The 6,457-nt window shown below is 32.6% G+C and overlaps 1 protein-coding gene across 1 annotated transcript in view; it reads left to right on the top strand.

Annotated features, from left to right (window-relative positions):
- The first annotated feature begins 1,742 nt into the window (after positions 1 to 1,742).
- Positions 1,743 to 6,457, top strand: part of CNOT6L (CCR4-NOT transcription complex subunit 6-like) — a 103,895-nt gene continuing 99,180 nt past the window's right edge. The window contains exon 1 of the mRNA XM_006755865.2: positions 1,743 to 1,818. The gene's annotated coding sequence lies outside the window, so the exon portion shown is untranslated. The remainder of the gene's footprint in view (positions 1,819 to 6,457) is intronic.

Raw genomic sequence — 6,457 nt, 5'->3', positions numbered from 1 at the left:
AGTAAAGTCTCCTTCCTAAAAATTTTATAGCATTAAAATTGATATATATCACATAACACAAATTCACCTTTTAAAAGTATTTTCTCAGTATTGTGAACACTACTACTATCCAATTACAGACCATTTCCATCACCCTCAAAAGAACCTGATACCTATTAGCAATTCCAGTTTGCCCATTCTAGCATCTGTTGGCAACCACCTATCTACTTTCTGTCGCTGTGTACTTTCCTATTCTAGGTATTCATATAAATGGAATAATATGTGCCCTTTTGTGTCTGGCTTCTTTCACTTATGTTTTCAAGATTATTTCATGTGGTAGCACAAGCATGTCAAACTCTGTCCAACATGGGTCAACTATAAACAAGGTTTAAGTTTATGTGGGCCTCAAAAAAACAAAAGCTTCAATTCTCATAGAAACATAGGTTTATTTCAATAGAGACATGCTGAATACAAAGGGTTGAAATAAAGGAGTAATTGTTAACATAAATTAATAGAAAATTTTAATAAAAATACCTTTTCTTGAACATTAACTTACTAGACACTGAATAACTGCACAAATTAATGTGTAAGCAAATAAACCTATTTTTTTTTGTTCTCCGAAAGTTAAATATTTCCTGTTGCGCACACCAAACAAGTCACAGTGACGTGGCAATCAGCTGCTAAAATATTTGCTGCTAGTATTAGTGGAGAGAAATGGTGCGCCCGCATGTAAGGCGCATAAGGGAGATGAATGCAACATGATTATAGTAATCAGTCATCAGTGAATGTCATAGTTCGTTATTAATAATTATGGATAGCAGGATATTGTAAAAATTAAATTACAAAATTTTTGTTAAAACGTTTCTTATATACCGTTATATTGGCTGGGCCAGAAAAATATTCGTTGTAGGCCTCATGCGGCCTGTGAGTTTGACATGCTTGATGTAGCATGTAACATTTATTCCTTTTTGTGGTTGAATAATAGGCTATTGTGTGAATATACCATATTTTGTTCACTTGCTTGTCAGCTGATAGTTATGAATTACAGTGCTTATAGCACATTGCACAATTAATCATCAGTCAAGAACTGCTACAATTGAATTTTATTCTTCTATGTAATGTATATACATTTCTTTATTAAGTTAGTTATTTGTAAGCAGTATTATATATCCTTCGTGGAAAGCAACTTTAAGTACATTTTAGAAAGAAATGGGAAATACATACATGTTTACAATATAGTGGTCATTGTTTACATTTTTCTCATCTTTCATAGACTAAAGTTTTTAGGGCAGGGAACAGAGTTCTAACAAAAATAATGGATTTTTGATAAATGCTTACAAATAATTACATTTTTTATTTTTTTTTGTGGAACAACCTCAAAATAAAGTTTTTAAAAATTGTTAATTAAAAAGGTTTATTTAGCTCTTACATAGAGAAATAATAAACATGGATTATGTGCAACCTGGATTTAGGAAATCATATCAAATTCTGTTCTTTCACCCTGGGTAACTACCTATTGTTCCTAGTATGTTGTAAGTATACTGTCCTCATTTTGTCAGCCTCAAAACAAGAAGGAAATTCTTTATTGGTTAGCTAAGGAGGAAGGTAATGAGTTTAAGTAACAAAACAGGACATTTGTTCCTCTCTGAGCTTTGATGAGTTTGTGAAGTTGGCATTTTGACTATAGGATTGAAATTTAGGAGAGTTTTATATTTAATTTGCTTTGTTGCTTTTGCAGAGTATCTATCTGCCAGGGAAAAAAAGAAATCCAAGTTAAAGTCTCTGCTACCTTTGTGGGAAATGATGAACAATACTCTTCCTTCTGCTGACAAAATCTGGGTATCTGTATTTTACAATGGTTCGTTTTTGCTTTCACATGAGGCCAAAGTATCCTTTTCCTGGAACCAAGCTTGATTCAAAGCCTTTTTAAGTTCTCTTGTTCTTTATCCATGTAAGCAACTATTTTAGGACCTATTTTAAAGCTGACACCCCTTCCCTTCAAACCTTTTCCGCTCAGTACAAAGCACCACCTTCTTGGCAGTCATTTTATGAGTAGTGTGAGTACTCTCAGGCATTTATTCATGCCAAAAAGTTAAGGATTAGCTCTATTGTTTAATGCTATCTGCTTTGGATCAATGCGAGTCAGCATTGGCCCTGCCTTTTAAAAATTCTTTTATAATTAAGTTGCTGGCACCTTAGAACCCTTTCCTGGATGGAGCTTTTCTTTGTGCCTTTATCAAGTTTTATTTTAGACAGTTTGGTTACTAAGGTTTTTCTGTTTTGCGCTACTGTTTTTAATAGAGCCTTACATATTTAGATATTGCTTTTCCAAATTCTAAACCTGGGTTCTCAGATAAAGTAAAACTAGTTTTAACACCTTTTTGTGTATATTTTGCCGTGTTCATCTAATGCTGAAGCATTGGATTATTTGGTTCAGGTCAAAAGTGTGGGACAGCTATGGTTACCTTCAGACTTTCATAATCAGTCAGTTTTGTATTAAAGATGTAATGCGGTTATTTTCCAAAATAATAGAAAAGTTAAAATAATTAGAAAAGCTATTCATTATGAAATTGATTTATTAGTTAAATCCTTCATTTTTGATATTATCAAGTTCACTTTTCTAGTAACAGAAACCAAATGACTTTTTGATATACTGTTTATATTTTCTTGATGCAATAAAACATGCTTAGTTTATACACAGGTGATAATGCTTACATAAACAAATTTAAGATATTATATTTGTGAAATATTACTCAATTCTTTGATTTTTTTATATACCACTAGAGAGGCAGAGCCTGAAATTGGAGTAGGAGAAGGAAAAAGATGAAGTATTTTATTTTTTATGAAGTGATAGACTATAAATTCAGTCTTTTTCACATTTAAACATTAAACTGAATCCAGTTTTTCGAGTAGCTTTGTTACTTTGAGTGATAGGAATCCTATACTCTTGATATACTTATCTGTGACCCATTTATACCTGCCCTTGTGTTGCCTCAGTTTGGGTCTGAACGTATTTACTCTTGAATGTATAGCAGCAGAGATATTTTCATTTCTGGTGGGTTTTAGAAAAACTGTGTTGTGGATCCTTGTTTACTCATTCAGGTTGCACAACCAATTGATTTAGGACAGTGATGGCGATACCTTTTGAGTTTGGCGTGTCAGCATTTTGAAAAACCCTAACTTAACTCTGGTGCCATGTCACACATAGAATTTTTTTGATATTTGCAACTATAGTAAAACAAATATGTACATTTTTGATATTTATTTTATATATTTAAATGCCATTTAACAAAGAAAAATCAACCAAAAAAATGAGTTCACGTGTCACCTCTGACATACGTGTCATAGGTTCGCCATCACTGATTTAGGAGAATTCTTTGGGCAGTACTTGTTATTGATTAGCAATTTCAGGAGCATAATTGCAGTAAACTTTCTGATCTTAAATTATAGATATCCTCCCACTTAACTTTAGTAGGCTAATTATAGTGGGAAAGAGGAATTCAAAGGATAATTTGCATACAGTGACCTTTGGTTGTCTGTATGCTAGGGAGAATGCTGGAGAATAGACAAATGACTGAATGTTTATCCTTGAACACATACCAGATGTATTGGATAGGTCCTTCTTAACTACCTAGTAGCATCATGGGCACATAACAGGGTGGAAACTCTGTTCTTATTCTGTGGCTTTTTTCTTGCTTACCTGGATATCTTACTACTGTCCTTTTCATAGAACCGTGAACTATATTGTAGTTAGGCTGACAGAGAATTTGGAGGACAAGAATACAAATAAATTCAAACAATTTTTTAATTTCATTTTGTCAGTTTCTGTATTAGTAACTGAAGTAGAAAAGGAACTGCTAGTGTGAGAATTCATTAGAGAAACGGGAACATGGTTTCCCCTGTTATCTCTTAAGTTTGTGGAATAGTAAGCTGCACTGTAATGGGGCTTACATTTGTTGTTCCTGTGTCAGAGAAAGGACCTGTTTCTGAGTCACTGTGTACCCATTCAGGTTACTTGGCTTCAGGGTGTCAGGGGTATAGTATTAGGAATTGGGTATTCCTAGGTCTGTAGACAAACTATCCATATATCCTGCTAGTTTGGATTGTACTTGTCTCCTTGGGCTTTCTAAGGGTTCTATACATATGGAGAAAAATGAGAATTGTATTACCAGCTTACTAATATATAGGTCCTATGTTGGGCTGTTTTAAAATCAAGACCTGTATGGAACTTCTACTCCTCAACTCTCTTATTTCTAGGTCAATTTCTTGAAAATCAATTTGCCTATAAGTCAGTTTGCTGAAATTCTCAAAATCGTTTTCTTTTACTCAGCAAAATTATATGTCACATATATCACTAGGTCATTCCTTTTTATGCTGAGTAATATTTTATTGTTTGTGTTTCTCACATCTTATTTATCTATTAACCTTTTGATAAACTTGAGTTGTTTTATGGTTTTGGCTATTACAGATAAAACTAAGAACATTTGGGATCAATTGAGTCTTTGAGTGGTCATATGTTTTCATTTTTCTTGGGCAAATGTCTAGGAGTAGAATATCTGAGTCATATCATAGTTATATATTTAACTTTTTAAGAAATTGGGAAACTGTTTTTCAGAGTTGTACTATTTTTTTACTCTTATCTGCAGTGTCAGAGTTCCAGTTATTCCACATTCCACATCCCACTTGGTTAGTCTTTTAAATTCTAGTAAGTGTGTAGGTGGTATCTTATTGTAGTTTAATTTTCATTTTCCCAATGACTGATAACATTGAGAATCTTATCATGTGTCTATTTGCATATATCATTTTTGGTGAAGTATATGTTAAAATGTTTTGTTCATTAAAAATTCTCCTTACTGAGTTTTGACAGTTCTTTGTTTATACTGCAAACACATTCTTTATTGTATGATTTGCAAATAGTCCCCTCCTTCCCTGTCTGTGGATTGCTTTTTCTTTTCGTAATATTGTCTTTCAAAGAACAAAGTACTTAATTTTGTTGAAGTTCAACTTTTTTTGTTTTATGGATCATACTTTTCTGTTATTTTAGATCTTTGTTGAACTCATGATTACTAAGATTTTCTTCTATGTATTCTCCTAGATATTTTATAATTTTAGCTTTTACATTTGCAGTTTCCTGTGCCTCTAAAATAGAGATAATGAAAACACCTACAACTTAGAGTAGTTGTGATTACTAACTGAATTAATAATACGTGTAAATTAATACGTTATTGATTTTGAATTAATTTTTTATATATGGTATGAGGTTCAGGTTCAGGTTCATTTGTTTGAATACAGCAATCTGATTGTTACAGCACTATTTGTTAAAGACTATTTTAAGCTATTGAATTACCTTGGCACCTCTGTTGAAAAATAATTGACCATATACGCATCTAGAATAGCTGATCACTTTATCTATTTGTTTATCTTTATGCTAATGTCTCATTGCCATGATTATGGTAGCTTAATAACTCTAAGAATCAGGCTATAAGTTCTCTAATTTTATTTTTCCTTTTCAAGGTTATTTTGGCTGTCCTAGGTCCTTTGTATTTCCATATAAATTTTAGAATGAGCTTATCAATTTCTATAGAAACTATCTTCTGGAATTTGATTGGGATTGCATTGAATCTATAAGTTAATTTGGGAAGAATTAACATCTTAACAGTGTCTAGTCTTCTGTCCTATGACTATGATGTATGTCTCTATTTACTTAGCTCTTTAATTTTTATCAGCAATCTGTTACAATTTTTAGGTACAGGTTTGCACATCTTTCTTTCATATTATCCTCTAAGAATTACATAATTTTGATGCTATCATTAATGATATTTTAAAAATTTCAGTTTCTGATGGCTTGATACTTGTATATAGAAATACAATAGATTTTAGGGGTATATTTATCTTGTATTTTGCAACCTTGTTATACTTATTTATTAGATCCTAGTAGCTTTTGTAGACTCTGTAAGATGGGTTTAATTCTTCCTCCCAATCTTAATACCTTTTATATTTTTTTCTTGTTGGATTGCATGGGCTAGAACTAGATTATAGTGATGGCAAACCTTTTGAGCTCGGCGTGTCCGTATTTTGAAAAACCCTAACTTACCGTATTTGCCGGCGTATAAGACGACTGGGCGTATAAGACGACCCCCTAACATTTCCACTCAAAATACAGAGTTTGTTATATACTCGCCGTATAAGACTACCCCCTCTTCCGCACACCTTCCACACACCAAATAAAAGGTAAAACAATATCAGATTTGATTTTAACATTTTAATTTATATTCAAATGCTTATGACATGCAGGAAAACTGTCACAAGGCTGTATGTAATCACACATATACATAAAACAGTGCAGGTTTATTACCGGTAAACATACCGGTAATTCACTAAAGAAAACACACTCTATAGACTGGTACCGTAGATGCTTCTCAGGAACACAGGCAAGCAGCCCACAACCTAGAGGGACTGTCAATGATAGAAGAAAGAT

This window comes from Myotis davidii, unplaced genomic scaffold (genome assembly GCF_000327345.1).
Source record: "Myotis davidii unplaced genomic scaffold, ASM32734v1 scaffold794, whole genome shotgun sequence".
Lineage (NCBI taxonomy): Eukaryota > Metazoa > Chordata > Mammalia > Chiroptera > Vespertilionidae > Myotis > Myotis davidii.
Note: the sequence above shows the minus strand (reverse complement) of the source record. Positions and strands in the feature narration are given on the sequence as shown.